Source organism: Choristoneura fumiferana, chromosome 8 (genome assembly GCF_025370935.1).
Source record: "Choristoneura fumiferana chromosome 8, NRCan_CFum_1, whole genome shotgun sequence".
Lineage (NCBI taxonomy): Eukaryota > Metazoa > Arthropoda > Insecta > Lepidoptera > Tortricidae > Choristoneura > Choristoneura fumiferana.
Genome location: NC_133479.1, coordinates 15,965,472 through 15,984,077, shown reverse-complemented (window position 1 = coordinate 15,984,077; position 18,606 = coordinate 15,965,472). Strand labels below are relative to the sequence as shown.

At 36.9% G+C, this 18,606-nt stretch overlaps 1 protein-coding gene across 5 annotated transcripts in view; it reads right to left on the bottom strand.

The window, feature by feature from the left end:
- LOC141430642 (mitochondrial cardiolipin hydrolase-like) overlaps positions 1 to 18,606 on the bottom strand; it is a 171,559-nt gene that overhangs the window by 7,191 nt on the left and 145,762 nt on the right. For all 5 annotated transcript variants that reach the window (XM_074091443.1, XM_074091444.1, XM_074091442.1 and 2 more), the window contains one exon: positions 4,060 to 4,103. The gene's annotated coding sequence lies outside the window, so the exon portion shown is untranslated. The remainder of the gene's footprint in view (positions 1 to 4,059; positions 4,104 to 18,606) is intronic.

The window sequence follows — 18,606 nt, the reverse complement described above, 5'->3', positions numbered from 1 at the left end:
TAAGTTTATGCAAGATATGTGTGTTCAAGCAGTTCCTCCACCTCCACATTGTAAGAATACCCACAAATCACATAAACCAATCTATCGCCACCACCACACCACGTTTCGAACTCAACCAGAGCTCATCTTCAGAGCAACACAACCGTTCAACATGCCACCAGATATTAGACTAACAAACCACAACAAACGTTTTAATTTGTCACTGGAACTCCCTAAGTACCCAACTATATTTTTTCTCGAACAAAACTACCCACAAAATATTAATAAATTTTAATCGTCATAATTATAAAACTACCTTGAATTTTTATTTATTTACTATAAAGGCGTGTTTTATTAATCCTAACTGTTATTGCTGAAATTAGAACCAAGCCGTGTAGCAAGGGAGATGATACTAAATTTTACTAAAAATTACCTGTTCATTAATAATAGACCCTATACCATACTTACATGCAAATCTTGCATAAACATTAAGGTCACGGGTGAGCAAAGAAATTATTTTAATTCATTGACACGGACCTCCGTAAAGTAACACCTAAATAAATTATTTGCTATTTCTAGATTTAATTTAGTTCTAGAGAACTAGTTTCTATCTTTTAAGTTTAAACGACCAATTTTTGTATATTTTATTTATTTATTTCGGTGATCTCGGAATTGGCTCTGAAGATTTCGATATGAGATTTACTTTTCGGGAGCGAACAATTTGTCTAGTTTGGTTTTATCTCTGGGAAATCGCGTGCTTACGAGTTTAATCCCGAGCGAAACTCTGTCGCCTAGGTACTTTAATTTAAATTCAGTTCGTAATTTTTTTCTTTATTATATTCTGACTGTCTGAAAAAGGAATTTTCCAAAATTATCACAGGAGGCAAAGCCACGCACATAAGCTAGATAGTATTCAACAGTCAGTTGTGATCTTCAGGAACAAATGAGTCATTATCATAACGAAACTATTTCTTATTGATTTAAAAAATTGCGTATTAACTTAAATTGGATTAATTCAAGAAAAACCGGCCAAGAGCGTGTTGGACACGCCCGAAATAGGGTTCCGTAGCCATTACGAAAAAATTAAGTAATATTTCTGTAAGGATTTCGTATTTTGTATGGAATATTTCAAGTTTAGATATTTTATACCTTAGGCTGCTATTTACTCTTAAACTACGTTATAGTTTTCCTTGTAAGTTTGATATACTTACAATCATGCTGAAATTTTTCAAATTAGTCCACCTACCGGTTTATATTTTAGAGGGGGAGGGGGGGCGCTCGATTTTAATGAAATTTGCACTTTCAAGTTGAATATTTTGCAAACAAATCACTGAATCGAAAAAACGTTTTTGCAACTCCCTAATTGTTTTAAAGGACCTATCCAACGATACCCACACTATTCACTAAGTCTATGGGAGGTACTCTAAAAAAAATGTTGTTTTTTTTTTAAAAAATTATTGTACCATTTTTGTCGGCATAGTTTACATGTATATTCGTGCAAAATTACAGCTTTCTAGCATTGATAGTCCCTAAGCAAAGCCGCGGACAGACAGACAGACAGACAAACCACATCTCTGTATATGTTGTATCTTGTTTTTGTATTTAGATGCATGTTTAAACAAATAGGTAGTTACATATAATTAAATTGTAACGAGCGCGTTCTCGCCAACAAACTGTAATATCAGTTTGGCGAGTAGATTACAGTAAGTAAGTGTATGTAATATGCATGAGAAATAAATTAAAAAAATAAAGACAGACAGACAGACATGGTGAAACTATAAGGGTTCCATTTTGGCTACGGAACCCTAAAAATTTAAACATTTGGTAATAATTGCTATTATTCAAAAACATCTCTTAAAATAAAATATTAATTATAATGTTGTTTGAGCTAGGGTGATGTTTGGTGTAATGACGCAATACAACTTAGAGTGAGATAGGTTAGGAACACAATTAAAAAGTATACAGGGTGTAATTTGAACGTGATAGTAAATTAGTATTTCAAGCTCAGTCAATGCTAAACAATAATGCATTGTATTTGTTGAAAGTCTGATAGTTCAATGACAGAGTTTCGAGCTTCTACTCGTATAGCTATGGGATTCACGGGAACACCATCGTCATCATCATCCCAGCCTGCTTCCCACTGCTGGGAATACCATATGAGATAAAATCTTTATCATCACCAAAAGCTGATTAAGCAGTTAACTAGCTAATCTTAGCGCATGTAGATAACACAATCTATCACTATGCGCGATTGGCGATGGCGACACGATTTATTACTCTAAATCGATATCTATATACACCTAATTAGTCTCAAATTCTTATTATAACGACATAATTCTTAGAATGTAATGATAATTTCGCTAATCGCCCGACAGCTGTCGCCAGTTGATAATATTAGTGTAACATTGCTAATGTGCGCGTGCGACGAAAATTATTGTTAGATTGTCTCATTGAATTATCAATACGTGGAATATTTTCACCACCAAGTCCTATATGTTACAGAAAAGGATATTAAAAAAACGCTGGAAAGTGTCAAATTTTCAAGACATCAAGATCATTGAGTGTTGATATGGACAAATACAACTGAAACATGCTGCCCTGCAATCGCATGGTGATACTTGGGGATGGCACTTCAGCAGACATGAATGTATTTGTGATATAACTATACCTAAGTATTCATAATGAACACAAGACGTTCCGCGAGGATATATAAAATATGACAAGGCCAAAGAAGCTCAAAAACGAATATGATTTCATGCATAGTGTAAATAATACTTCAGTATTTTTAAAACTAAACAAACATATCTCGAAAGGGACAACTGAAAGACAAAGTAACTACGAAGGGAAACAACTTGAAGTTGGTGATATTAGATCTTGTATACCTTGGGTATAGTTATGTTTGCTGACGACACGTCTTTACTGTTCAAGGTTAGTAGAAAAGATACAGACTTCATTGAGCCCAATGAAACCCTGTCCGTGATATCCGCATGGTTTGCTGCCAATAATTTGTTACTAAATCCTAAGAAAACTAAATGTATTAAATTCTCGTTGATAAATTCATCTAGCTCGAATTCAGTTTCTAATATTAAGTTAAATGGTCAAACTATTGAATTTGTAAAATCAACAGTATTTTTAGGAATAACGCTCGATTCTAAACTACAGTGGGGACCTCACGTCACAGCAATCGCGGGTAGATTGAGCTCTGCTGCTTTTGCAGTTTGGAAAATACGGCAGCTAACCGATGTGGCGACGGCACGGTTGGTGTATTTTGCTTACTTTAATAGCATTATTTCGTACGGCCTTATTTTATGGGGATCTGCTGCAGACATTGAGTCAATTTTTATCTTACAAAAGAGAGCAATTAGAGCAATTTATAATTTGAAGACGCGTGAATCTTTAAGATCTTTTTTTAAGGAAACGGATATCCTAACCCTGCCGTCGCTTTATGTTTTTGAAATAATCATGTATGTTAGGAAGAACATATGTGATTTTCCCACTAATGTCGATAAGCCAAAGGCTACTAGAAACACAGGGAAGCTTAAAGTTCCATCTTACAGACTGGCTAAAACCAAAAAGTCTTTTCTGGGAAATTGCATACGTTTTTATAATAAAATTCCAAAAAATATTATAAATGAAACGGATACAAAATTCAGATCTATTGTCAAGAAGACATTAATAGCAAAGGCGTATTATAAAGTTAATGATTATATCATGGACAGGGATATTTGGAAATAATTCCGATCCGCATTAGCGATCCCTTCAAATAGCGAACCTACTGTGTTAAAAATAAAGTTGTGTTAAATACTTGTGATGTATACATATCATTTAATAATATTGTAAATCTGTTTTAAAAAAAATATATATACCTCGTTGAGTTTCTTGCCGGATTCTTCTCAGCAGAGGTTTTTCCGAACCGGTGGTAGATTTTTTTGACATTCATAAGTGCTTGTTATAGCCTAAATTGAATAAAGATATTTTGACTTTGACTTTGACTTGGTAAGAGTCGATACTATAAAATGATGAATGATAATGAGTCGATATAAATGATAAGATAAGGAATAGAAATAAATTAGAAATTACCATTGCTGCAGGCGGTGAGTTTGGTGACGCTGCTTTCGATGTACCTGTAAATAATAATAAAACACTGTATTTTACACAATATTAAGCTACAAAAGAGGAACATGGCTGAGTAATTGCCAGACAACGCACAGTCGTAACCACTGTAACTAGATATAAGAAATTTGGCAGACCTTGACTTTCGCAGAGGTGTACCAACTAATAAGGGATTTTTCGAAGTTCCCACACCCATTTTTTGTGTTTTCACAGAAAGAAAGTCACAGGGTTAAAGCGGTTAAAATTTATTTATACCTAATTTTTCTTACGATCCAAATTTTCATTCATTTGTATGTTGTAGAACAGAAGAAAAAAAACACTGTCAAAATCTAAGTAATTTTATAACTCCGACAGATAGAGCATTTAATAATGCAGTTGTTTAACTTTACATTAAAAATTGCTGCATCACTGCTGCAGTGGGTTACACATTTGAATATCGAAAATTAAAATACCTACGGTTAAAATGTCGATGTTCAAAATATCGAAAATTAAAATATCGATTGTATCACAATATCGAAAGTTGTTATACCTATGGTCAAAATGTTTAAGATTGAAATGTCGATTGATTAAAATATCGAACTATTTTAGCGAGAGCAGAGTAATCACGACTAAAAGTTTTAAAGTTGAAATTGACGTTTATTAAATAAAATACCTACACTACAATCTGACAAAGATCTGCATGAACGTGCGTGACGTTTGCATGAGGGTGCATTATTTTATTTATAATATTAGCTTAACATTATAAGTCCTATTTCAAATAAACACTCAAAACTGCTTGCACTGTTGTGTTTCGACGTGGAGAGTAAGACAGCCCGTGAAACTGGCACTTGAGGTATCCCATTTTAGGCCTCTAGGTTGGCAACGCATCTGCAATACCCCTGGTGTTGCAGATTTTATGGGCGGTGGTGATCTCTCATCAGGAGACCCACTTGCTCGTTTGCCATCCAGTCGAATAAAAAAAAACTACTAACAAAAGATGCAAACAGCGACATTCCCGGCGAACGGTAAAATTGAATTTTTGGACGTTCTTTAAGGTCTGTGTCCCACTATAGCTCATGTATACTCGTATCACAACATCAAGTTAATGTCAGTGTCAGCGGGCATTATATTCCACCGTTATTTTATTTAATAATGTCACTCTATGCATCGCTTTAAGACGAGGTGAGATTATTTTTTGTACAAAAAAACACTTCTTTATTGTCAGCCTGGACAAGAAACCTATTCTCGTCTAAACTGCTTACATTCGAATAAAAACAGTCAAAGATAGCTCGTTCTAAAGAAGACTTTTTAATACCAGTGCTTCCATAACTTCCCACGAAAACGCAGTGCTCAATAAAAATCCAGGCTCACAAAAAAACAATCCTCGAAAAAAGCCTAGAGCTTAATAATCGCCCGTTCAAACGCCGCCGTAAAAAAGAAAAAACTATTCAGTCAAACTGCAGTGCAGCGCAAACCACGGAGCGGGAACCAACTCCCATTCATAACATATAAAAGTACACTGCACCCACACACGCGCGCCAACTGCAGGTACACAATCATTCATATAGCACTCGCGCGCACACACACAAATCATACTACGGTAGTACTCTTATCGTACTATAAACGGCGCTACATTTTCCAGCTCAACTTTGCAGCCTACATTGAAAATGCATTTTATTCTAGCAAGCTACTCGTAACCGTCTGCGAAGGAAATAAGCTTCGAAATCGTCTGGATAGATTTTACAGCACGAACTCGATGAAGTTCCACCGTTACCAGACGCCTCATAGGCTTCAGATTTGTTTGTACGCGGATAGACATAGGACTTTAGTAATATAGGTTAGTCTAGCACTTCCGAGACGTCTGCGGATCCAACCATAGTGTATAGACAGACGGCGCGATTAACGCAGCCGCTGCAGTTAATGCAGGCAGGAGACAGTCGTATCGATTCAGAGTTAGATTGTTGGAGTTGTAGTACTATTACTGTGGTGTAGACGTGGACCCGATCGAACTGGGCACAATGCGTATTTTTACGAACCCAAGATCATGGCACCTAAGATGGTTTCTAAGTTTTACTCAAAGTTTTTTTTTTAATACAATATTTTACATTGACGGTAGCTTAGAATAGAATGCAGTGTCATTAGACCTCGACATTTATGGATTAAAATTAAAGGTACAAATCTCTAATTCATAGACCATAATTGTCATATGGCTTAGATTTTTGCTTTCATGAACATAGTTGCTTAATATTTGTCTAAAAAATCATATAATGTTTATAACAATTACAATTGGAAACAATAAAAATTATGAGAAATACAATATATGCTACCAACATACCAAAATTCCAAGTTAATCGGACTACTTACTGAAGTACTTTAAAATTCACTTGCAATTTGACTTAAAGATGAAAGACTTAAAATGAAGATGGTATTTAATAAATTCTACAATAAAAAAGTGGACGCTTTTTTACGATATGTGCGTTAATTGCTTTGAATCTTGTGACGATAATTGCGTTTGGATCTCGTTAAATGCGCAAGTGCGCGTAAAAAGTATACAATGTGTATGGGCCGAAAGTGTAAATACGGCTTTGTGTTGATTGTTCGTTCACAGGTTTTGATAAGGATAAGGCTGGAACTTTACGGAAATGTGTTGTAGAGCCGATAATACGTGATAGACGTAATCAGAGCAACGTGCTTTTGTTGCGGCTAGCTTGAATAAACAATATCATAAAAGTCGTAGGACAAATTTATCTTATTAATCACAAGGGTACCTAAACAACGCACTGACTGAAAAATATTATCTACTAGCTGTTGCCCGCGATTCTGTTTGCGAACAAAATTAATTAAAAAACCACAATAAATAAATAAATAAATAAAAAGACATTTATTGCCAGTTTTAAAAAAATACAATGAACATAACAGAAACACACCAAATAAAACGAAAATTTAGAACTACACAATGTCTAAAAATGTAGGAAAAATAATAATAATAATAAAAAAAACAAAAGACAAAAATAAAAACAACAGTCACGTTACAAATATGTGGCAATAGGCTCAAGCTCAACATTCACATGCCGCCGGTCGACGACCGGCGGCGCTGATTTTCAGCCAGCGCCCGACTCGCGGCACGTTTTACAGTCAGTAATACAGGAAGGGTAAACACGCAAAAGTATTTATATTAAAAAAAAAAACATTAAAAAAATTGCAGTTTTAACACGTAAGGGAGGTTTAAAAAGAAGAAAAATGGGAGACCTGGCAATTCTGTTCTAAGAGAAGGCATTTACATTCCTAGCGCAATAAGCCTCGTCATTAAAAACTGTACGGATTCAGGCGTTACTTTGAGGAGATCCGTATTTAAAATAAAATTATTTTTCTCATGCTGTTACCACACTTTTTAATTAATTACAATTAATGATATTGTTAAAATCGATAACCGTTGGATACATGGGCGTCCTACATTAAAGACTAAAGTTACGTAGATACATATAGGGCAGATCTACCCTATACATCTGGATTATTCGCAGTAGTTCCTTTGGCAGTACAAAGAATGGGTAATTGTTAGTACGAAAAGAAAGGAACAATACAAGTAATCCGTAATTCTTTCTCTGACGTCAAAATTCACGACTTTGTTGTGCATTTGACAACCATAAACTTGTTACTACTAACTAAGAATCAGCTTTTGAAAGAGATTGTCACACAGAAGCCTTCCCATGCTAAAATCGTCAACCGGAAAGCGGGCGTGATAACGGAAAGAAACAATGCGCGGCCTGGATCCAGGCGGGTGGCGCAACCGCCGCCGATAGCATATCTCGACGACGTAAACATAAACATTTCCACAGTGCGTTGTATGAATGATTTATATTTGGATGGTAGTAATCGCACTTTCACTATAAAAATGACATGGAATAATTTTTGATAATCATCATCATATCATCTATAGGACGTCCACTGTTGGACACAGACCTCCGTTGCTTCGTTTAGAAGTGACCACTGCACTGCATCCACCGTGACCACGCGGCTTTAACCAGGTCATCCAGTTCATCTCGTTGATGGACGTCCTACGCTGCCCTTACACTTTCATAATGAAGAAAACTTATTGTTAAATGGTGTTTTCCAGTATTTTTTTTTATTCGACTGAATGGCAAACGAGCAAGTGGGTCTCCTGATGGTAAGAGATCACCACCGCCCGTAAACATCTGCAATACCATACCCTAAGACGGGACCCTAAGATGGGATACCTCAAGTGCCAGTACTTTCACCGGCTGTCTTACTCTCCACGCCGAAACACAACAGTGCAAGCACTGCTGCTTCACGGCAGGATTAGCGAGCAAGATGGTGGTAGCAATCCGGGCGGACCTTGCACAAGGTCCTACCACCTGCAAATTTATGTTACAATGTGTAAATTTTGAGTAGAGGCCACCTGCATTCACTGGTTGCCCGCAATTCTGACATTGTCGTCGATTCACCTAGAGGGAGGCTTGCCAACGCTGCATTTCGAATTCGTGGTCAAGACACTCTGTTTTCTTATTCAGTATTTTATCGCGCACATTAACTCCAATACCTTAATAGTCTCTCAAAAAGGCTGACAGCCAAAGGCGTTCTATGTTTTTACACTAATTTCTTACAAAATTGTTTATATCATTAATAAGATTGTCGAAAAATAAATAAAGTAGGCGAGGAAATACACACACACACACACACACACACACACACACACACACACACACACACACACACACACACACACACACAAACACACACAGAAATAAAAGTTTGTTTGTTTGCCGCTTGAGACTTGAGACTATCTACCGCCTTCTTACACTGTTTGACATAAAGAAACTTTCGCGCTTTACACTATACAAATATCTACTGTATGAATCGTAGATGCCAAGTGAAAAGTTTCTTTTGTAAAGAAATTAAATGATCGAATACGAACTGCCTCGTTTCGCGACAGAATTATTCGCAGATGACATTATTACTGAATGAAATAGAGAAAGAAAGAGACGCTCATAACTTAACCTCCATCGATGTCGTAAGAAACCATACACCGAACCCTAGCACAATGTGTAACCTCCGAGACGTGTAAGACAATAGGCGTGAGTGGAGGAATCCGATCAATCCGATCATGCTTGCCGTGTGGCACCATAAAGCGTCATTGAGTGACAGCTAAAGATAAGGGGTAACATAAATATGGTAATACCGTGGAATATATTATATGAATTGTAGGATTATACTGATGCATCTATACCGATGAGGCAGATGTATTGGATAAAAGCATGGACAGACTATCGGCTTTGTTTAGCAAAATCCTAAATCAATGATGATTTGTCTACTTCTACATGTAGATCGATTTCTGTTGTCGTTATTGTTTTTATGTTGTTTTTTGTCTGTTTTTTTTTTGTTGAGTACTAAATAAATTGGCTTACTCATAATTAACAGACATGCACATCACGCAAGTTGTTTTACTTCAACAAGAAAATTATTAAATCGCAAATGAAATTTGTGGCCCCGTAATATAATTCTACTCGCTCGCTTTTAATGGCACTGTGTCTGTCTATCTTTTGTTTCTTTGTCCTCACACACTTTTGGTTTACAAATAACTTTACCAGCGTCTACGATAGTCGTTAGACAGTAAATAGTAAACAAAAGCGCGGGAGTTCGTTGACCGCGTTTACTTTTTGTTTCAAGTCCCCGGTATTTTCGGCACCACGATTGCGGGTGAACTCCGTAGGTCGGGGTCAGTCAGTTTTTTACATAACAATGGAAGTGCCCTTGACCTTACCAAAGCTTGATGCGCAACGACGCGAGAGACGATAAGTCGAACCTGAGTGAATATCCCAAGAAGGAATCGTACAGTGATCAGATTCGATTGCTTTTTGTGTGTGTAGGTTGTAGTGATTGCGTGTCTAGTCGCATAATTTTTACCCGACTGCGAAGAAGGAGGGTTATGTGTTTGACCCGTATCTATGTAGGTATCTATGTATGCCTATTCCTGCGTCCTCTCGAAACTACTCAACGGCTGAACCGATTTTGATAAATGATACGTCATTGGATTTGTCTCGATGTCAATAAAAACGCCCGCACGAAAATCAAACGGAATAAGTAAACGCTTTTTGGGGGAAAACCCACCAGTAAAAATGCTTCATTTTCGTAGATTCGCTCAACGTTGATTTCGTATTGGTTATTTTTCTTTCCCGTGCACCTCTTTGCTTCCTTGCACATCTCAAGTAGACGTTTGTTAGTTTTATTGTCACTGTCGACGCGTCGGCACGGCGTTAATATAACGTTACAACGTTATTACAAAGGTAAATCATAACGTGTAATTATCAAGTGTACAATTAAGATTGTCATAAACGATAAGTGAGTGAGGGATTCACCGCACTCACATACACCCACAAACACAATGCGTTACAAGCATGAGCACAATTTTATGCCAGTAGCCGGCACGGGCATATCAAATTTCACACAAGCAAGCTACTTGCACATACATAAGTATGTAAAGGTTTGGCCGAGAATATACATGATTGGTTGCACATTTTCGTACAAGTAGAGCATGTTGATTTAATGTTTATATACGAAGTGGATACCCATTCAAATCGCCAAAAATTTTTCATTTGGTCAAATGCATTTTATTCTGAAACTGTGAACTATTCAGGATTTGTTTCAAGGCCATAGTGTGAAACTCTATATTAGGTTAGATTAGGTTGGTTTTATAAAAGTCCTACAGCATTTACAGTTCCAGAATAAAATGGATTTGACCAAAATGAAAAATTTGTGAAACGAATAATTTGTAAAAAAAATATTTTGGTTAGACATTAGTGAACCATATGAAGTTTGTAATGGACGGATGACCTGGTTAAAGTCTGGTTAAGGCTTTTCCTGGCTGTGGCTATGTCTAGCAGTGGATGTCCTATGGCTGATATCATGATGAAGTTAGTTAGACACGTGCGCCAGCTAATTGCACAAAAACGTGCAGGATACAGGCGTTCGTAATGCAAGCCTATTTTTCTTTAATTCCCAGCTTTGAAAACACATGACATGAAAATGAAACATTATCACATATAGGGGAACTAAAGTAGCTAAGTAGAGGTGTCTCTGCGTAATTGCACGTTTTATCATTATTTACTTTTAAAATGTCTGACAGCAACTACGTTACGGTTAACGAATGCTGATAAGCTGATAAAGTACGTGGTCGTATCAACGTACCAACTAATGTTTCAAGTAAGTACGTATCACGAGTAGCGTCATTAGAAAGTAGATCAGATTCAGTCATGAAAGTAGTCCCAACAGCTGCTAATTATAAGCGATTGTCATCTCGTCACTATTTGTAAAAAGCTCGTAGGTAAATTTTTCTAAGTGAATTTTACGAACATCACTTCAAGAGTAAATTTTGTTGACGTGTTGATTTGAAATACGAGATTTTTTCAAAGTAGTGTCTTAAACATAATATGCAATTTAAAAAGTATTCAGGGTCATTATACCGCGTTGGCGCGTTTGCAGCGATTTTTAGATCAGTATCTAGGTTTTATAATTATTTAGTAGGTAGGTTCGACTATAGTATAGGTATACTACAGTCAATACTTAATACCTAAGACTGCTGCTAACAAAAATTAATTCAGAGCCGTTTCGATACTTTCAACATCAAAAGCAAAAATCCTTAATTAGTAAGGATACAAATTATGGTTTGTCATCTGGATTTAAATTTTTATTATTCAAAATTCCTTCACCCTCGTAAAATCATAAAACGAAAGTGGGTGCAATTGCTCCACTAAACTTTAAAGTGCTCTAAGTGATACATAAAGAGTCCGTTAACCGCTGCGTAAAAAATAAAAGGTTTAATTAAACAATTAACAAGTAGCCGTGTAACTATGTACATCACAAGTTTATTTGTTTAACTGTCACCGCGCGATCAAAATTCAACCGAAACCTTCTCCACTCAAGGTAGATTTATGTTCATTCTAATAGTAATATAAAAGGTTTAAAGTTGTTTTAGAAGTGGAAATAAAAGTATCATAAAATTGATTGCGTGTAACGAAAACATAAACAACAAACAACAACAACAATTGCCTAGACTGCTATCTGTTACAATGTAATATAATATATCATAAAATCATTAAAACTATACGGAGCAAAATTACATCCAGTAAAAAAACATGACTTAAGTCAACTTTAGCGTGCAGTAGAATGGGAGCAGCCATTACGATGCTTATAATTAGGTTTGGTTAAAATAAAATGTAACGGAAAAAAACAATAACGAATTACCATTTCTCATGCAAAACTTAATATTAATATTATTTTATTTTGTTACATTGAATATGAACGAAAACTAATTATAAGCATCAAAATAGCTGCTCCCATTATAGTCGCAGATTTATTTTGTTTCAGTGGTTGTTTGTAAATTAGAACGAAACTACTTTTGTATGAAAATGCGATCAGCGGCGAGCGTACTGGCGACTCTTAACATATTGTACATAAGAAACAAAAGTTTACTTTCTTTGACTTTTGAAATTAAGTTACCGCTAATTAGACTTAGATTCATCAAACTCATAGTCTCTTTAAGCCCAATTTACACCGGGAGCGGACAGCACTCCGCACGAACTTAGTTCAACGTATTTCGACCAACTTCATAAAGGTTCAGGGTGAGTATGTTCATGCAGCCGATCGTTGTACGTTAAATTGTCCGCTCCGCTCGCAGTGAAAACTAGTAGTTAGAATAAAAGTGGTCAAAAAATACAGAAATATCTGTAAACCCCTTTAATTTTCTCATGCCCACGAAAAAAACTATTCTATTTAGTATCCGACAGATGCCTGCCTTTCACGATGTTGAATCGTAAATAGAAAAAAAGATCACCTTAAACAACTGCAAAGACAAACAAACGTAGGTACACATGCGTCGTAATAAAATATGCATTATACAATGCCATTGACAAATAGACAATGAACAACAATGCCTTGGGCATGTTGCAATCCGTCAACCTGTTAACTTGATGACTACAAGGCTATCAAAGATGCCGATATCAATACAAACATCAAATAACATGCAAATGCAAAAATTGCGCTTTTTTATGCGGCGATTTTCCGCGTGGCGCCGCCGTAAGCACATTACCGCGGTATCCGGTGTTGGGTAACATTGTAGCATAACAATGTAAAGCCGCAGGATGTTGTAAAACAAATATGTAGTGTAAAAATATAAAACAATTACGAATAGGGTTGACGACAGATTGAGGGGCACGCCGATCCCTTTGGCTATGCTGATTCTGGTCTGCGAAAAATATAAAGTTTCTCTAAGGGTGAAGCCAGATGAGCGTAATCTCTAGGTCAACTCATTTTCTGGGGTAAGTATCATTACGTCTAAAAAAGCAGCTGGTCTATGTAGCAACTGGTCTAAGTAGAAAGTGGTCTAAAAAGCAACTGGTCGTAGGTTAGGTTAGGTTAGAGTTGCGTCAAGGCGTCAGCCACGCGGAATAGGAGCTCCGTCGAATTTGAGTCAAAAAAATTTAGACCACTTAATACTTAGACATGTTGCTACTTAAACCAGTGCTTCTTAGACCATTTGCTACTTAGACCAATTGCTAATTTGCTACGTAGACCAGCTGCTGTTTAGACGAAATGATACTAACCCATTTTCAGGACTATTGTATAAAACCGAATGCAACAGAAATTTCGCGACCGAAAATATGCGACTCACGACTCAAAAAATTACGCACGTCTGGCTTCACCCTTAAAAGTTCATGTTTAATACAAGCTTTTTTTTTGCTGACTGTTTTGTTAACTGTACTTACATTGTCATTCAACTTATATGTATATCCAAAATTTCAAGTTAATTCGACCACTGGAAGTGAATCAAAATCAACTTGCTGATCCCAAAACAATAACAACAACAAACAGGGCTTAAATAAAATCTTCGACCATCAATCGATTTGAGTGATAGAGCGCTAACCATTTAATAATTCTTCCGCAGGGCAGCAGCGGGATAAAGATAGACTTTACTATCTGTTTACGCAAGTTTATAAACATATTCATCATCATCAGCCGGTACACGTCCACTGCTAAACAAAAGGCTCCCCCTTAGAACGTCACAATGAATGTGAACTCGCCACTTGTATCCACCAGTTTTCCGCCGGTTACCTTTACTTGCCCGAATTTTATTTGCCCGAATTTCACTTGCTATACCAACGTTTGCCATAAAATATATAGAACCGTGCTGTTTTTAGGATTTTATTATATGTCATCATATAGAATGCAGTAGGTTAGGTTAGGTTATTTTAATATCAACTCTGAAGAAATTACTATTTCAGAAATAAATTACTTTATGGCAAATGAAAATTCTAGAAAACGATACATTCGGGCACATGAAATTCGGGCAACCGATAGAGAACCGTTTTCCGCAACTCTCACGATGTCTTCAATCCCCCTGGTGGGAGGCCTGCCAACGCTTCGTCTTCCGGTTCGTGGTCGCCACTCCAGGACTTTTCTCCCCCAACGGTTATCAGTTCGTCAAGCGATGTGGCCCAAACAACATTGCATGCACATATTCATATAGCTATTGCTATAGCACTATCTGCGCCGGCGCCGCCTAGCCGTCAATTTGGCCGGCAACCGACACTTACGCGTTTAACACGCGTTACGCGCCGTCGATCCTATAAATCGTCGGCGCAACCAGCTAGTATCAATGCCGAGGGATTATACTAACTAGTATCCGGTCGAAACTGTATTTGCAACCGAAACCGAATTCGGATTGTGCTTCAGTGGAGACCGAACTGTATTCGAGGGCTCTTGTTAATATGTGTTTGTGATCATAGAAGCATTTATTCGATAGTCAAAACACCACAAACACGTTATATTTATTCGATATAGTTTGATTTTTTTTTTAATGGAAAGTAATTGATATTTATTCTTTTTCATGTGGAATAATAAAGAAGCCACAAAAAAATTGCAAACGCGCGGTTCGCGCGCGAGCAGATTGCTCCAGATCGCCGTATAAAAGCAGTTTCGGTTTTGGATTTAGTTGCCTGAGTCTCATCGAAACCGAAATCCAGACGGAATGTTCGATCCGACACTAGATTTCACTAGGCACAGATTATAGTATTGCGGCAATGACATTTATATTGCACTTGCGCTGTCACATTTAGGGCCGCTTGCACAGTTTTGAGTGAAAAAATCGTTAACCCTGGGTTAAAAAGAAAGAAAACATCTAGTCATTACAGTTCCATACATTTTGACACTAGACTTAACCCTGCGTTAGCACTTAAATCGGAGTTCAATACCTAACCCTGGTCGATTCAATCCCGCGTTAGAGATTTTTTATAGTAACGCCGACAAACTTAAAAGTAAACTAGAAGATATCCCTGTAAGAGATAAGTCCGCTGTTTTTCTAAGAGTTATACAAACGAGTAAATGTTCACCGCAGCGCACCTTCAGCACCTTCAGCATCACTGGGATTGTAGATGCGTTGCCGGCCTTAAAAGAAACGGTACACCTGCCTTTTAAAGGCATCCAAGTCGTGCCATGTTGGAAAGACTCCGCAGCCGCCAGTCACAGAACAAGAAATGGATGAGCACCATCCATCGAGATGTTCTTGATGGTGCACATTAACGCGAAGAGTTTTTTTAGAAATTCAGAAGAACGGAATGTAGAAACTTGTCCCAGTAAAATATGCGTGATGCAATTATTAACATCGCGTGGACATTTCAGATGTCCTATTCCGCCGTTAAATATGGGTTCACGCTCGACCTCAATGCCGCATCGCTCGCAGAGTTGGAGGCCATTGATGGATGTTACGTAACTTGCGGTAAAAATTAGAGATAAGATACGTTATCATAGAATGATTCTGGGATTTGTCTAGTGGTTTTGTAGCTTACATTATCACCGAACTGTGAATTTTTCGCCGGAACATTTAATTCAAGGTGAAATCACGTCTTTGATGCGTCGAACTTTAAGCATCGACGAGTACTTACCTAAAGCTGACCAAGAAATTGTACTTTAAATTGTCATCTAAACTACATATGTATTGTATGCCAATCCTATGTTTGGAAGTGTTCGAAATTGACTGGAAGGTTTCGTGCGGCAGCGTAAATGAATTTACGAACAATTCTTATGTCAAAGACGTCCAGAGGCTATCTTGACGATGGTTTAGAATTTTCTGCTATTTTTGAAAGTAGCATAAACTTTTGTCAATTAAAAATTTTGTTCCGAGTGCTGGATTGTATAATCTCAAGTCAACACGGACCAAGAACTTTATGGCAAGTTTTAAACACGCACGATCGATCTGAACATACACATATCTACAATTAAACAGGAAACTAGATGATTAAGTACTTATAATGACGAATTAATTCAAAAAGTAAATCAACATGGTACAAAAATTATAATTTGGTCACTTGGAAAATATTTCCTAAAAGCAGGTGACTTGCGGTTGTAACTAATATCAGTGTAAGATTGTAAACCGATAATTTACAAAATATCTAGCGAGATTACAAATAAGCTTGACTATCCGAGCGACAGTTTACAATCTCGCGAGATAGATACTACACTATCGGTGCCAGACAATCCATAAATGATTCTTATTCAAACAAATCACAAATGCATTATAATAAGATTTTGTATATGCCAAACTTCAGCCCGATGGGATACCAAGAATCGGTCGAAAAATAGTTTTGTAAAGTTTAAAACCACAACATTTCTAAAACAATCTCTTAACTATTTCCCTATTTGGTATTAGCTCTTCGTTTTCCGTCATTCTTGGTGGTTTATCTACTTCGCTATGGAGTCAAACCAATTGTCTTAAGATCTTGCTGGAAGTTTTTACCTAGGTGAAAAGTCATCATCTTCTGCCTCTGTCCTTGGGCTTCGGGATTGGCCAGCGCTCATCACAAATCACTTACTTTTATTGCTCAACCGTCTCCCACACTTAATATGACAAGTAGCCAACTTAAACAAGTGTAAGCGCAAGCGTAGGCGTGCCTAAATAAAAAAATCCCACATATTTAAAAACTGCGTGTAATTTCCCTGTACGCTAATTTTCCTCATAGGATAACAAACGTTTTAGTCAAAGATGCGGCCCCAATGCGCCATTTAGTTCTGACAAAAAAAGTTTTCATTCATAATCATAACCGCACCACATGCGCCCGCGCTGGCCCTTCATCATCTAACTGTCTACCAGCTGTTAAAAAATATCAATAAATAATGTTTTTGCCGACTGCAGACGCTCGTTTTTTTATCAACCGCTATTTATTTATGTGTTTACATCTTAAATTCAATCCTGAGTTAATTAGATGCATGTTTATTTTGCTCAAGCTGCTTTGCGGTTTCCGAGCTATCATGTATGTGGCATTGTGTATTTATAACTACGTATATGTATTTTTAACCAACAGTTGCCCGCAATTAAGCCTGAAACACACAGAGAGCAGTGGCGGGGCGGTGCGGCGCGGCGTGGAGGCGGTAGTAGGTACCGGTTGTAATATCAGTATTTCTCAAAAAGTTGACCCGTCATGAAATTGTCAAGAAATCAGTTTGTCAAGAAATTATTAACACTAAGGACGCGATCATAAACATAAACTGCATAAAACATCCAAAATTTCTTGACGTCAGGAAAACGTCACTAAATCTTGTGAGAAAAAAACGTAACTTTGTCGACCAACGAAGATTATCTGACTTTTCATCACCTTTACCACAAGGTTTTGTATATATTTAAACACAATATTACTTATTTTTGTGTTGAAGTAGTGTCAGGATTGTTTTTTTTATTAGTGGACAACTGAAAATGGACAACTTCTTGAGAAATAGTCATATTCGAGCTAACATGAAAGAGGGTACACAGATCACTGCGCGGGAAATTCACGTTAGCTCGAATATTTCAACCGGTACCGCCTCGGCGCCGCGCCGCACCGCTCCGCCTCCGAAGTCAGTGTGTTTCTAGCTTCAGGTTTGTGCTCCGACGGATTTTTCTACTTTTCCAGTATAAAAGTATCCTTTGTAAATCAGGGCTAAGAGCATCTACCTATTAATGAAAGAATATATAAAATCGGTTAAATATGCCCTCTAGGCACAAACAGACAAAGTTTACCTTCTTAACCTCTCGTATGTCAGAAATAAAAAAAACTGCATTCTAGTCTCGTTTGTTTCAAATACAAATTCTACAGATTAAAATAAAAATAGAAAAAGTAGACTTATAATTTAGCACATTGTCTGGACATACGAGAGGTCAATATAATGTAGAAGAGTATTCGAGCGAGTATAATATTCGAGCCTTTTGACCGGTCGGTTAAACGTCATTAACATCCCAAGAGTATTAGAACAACGGAAGGATAAGTCGCAAGAATTTTGATTACGCTAGAGCATCGATATTGTGTTTAGTTATCATAAACATATCTCTTTTAACACATATTTGCTGAAATGGTAATGACAAAAAAGCCGCAAAAACACTAAATATTTATTTACCCAGAAGTTGTGAATCCCCAAAGCACTATTTAAGCATAGTAGGCACGATTCTCATGAAAAATAAATATGACCAAAGAACTTTGATCACAAACGTTTTTG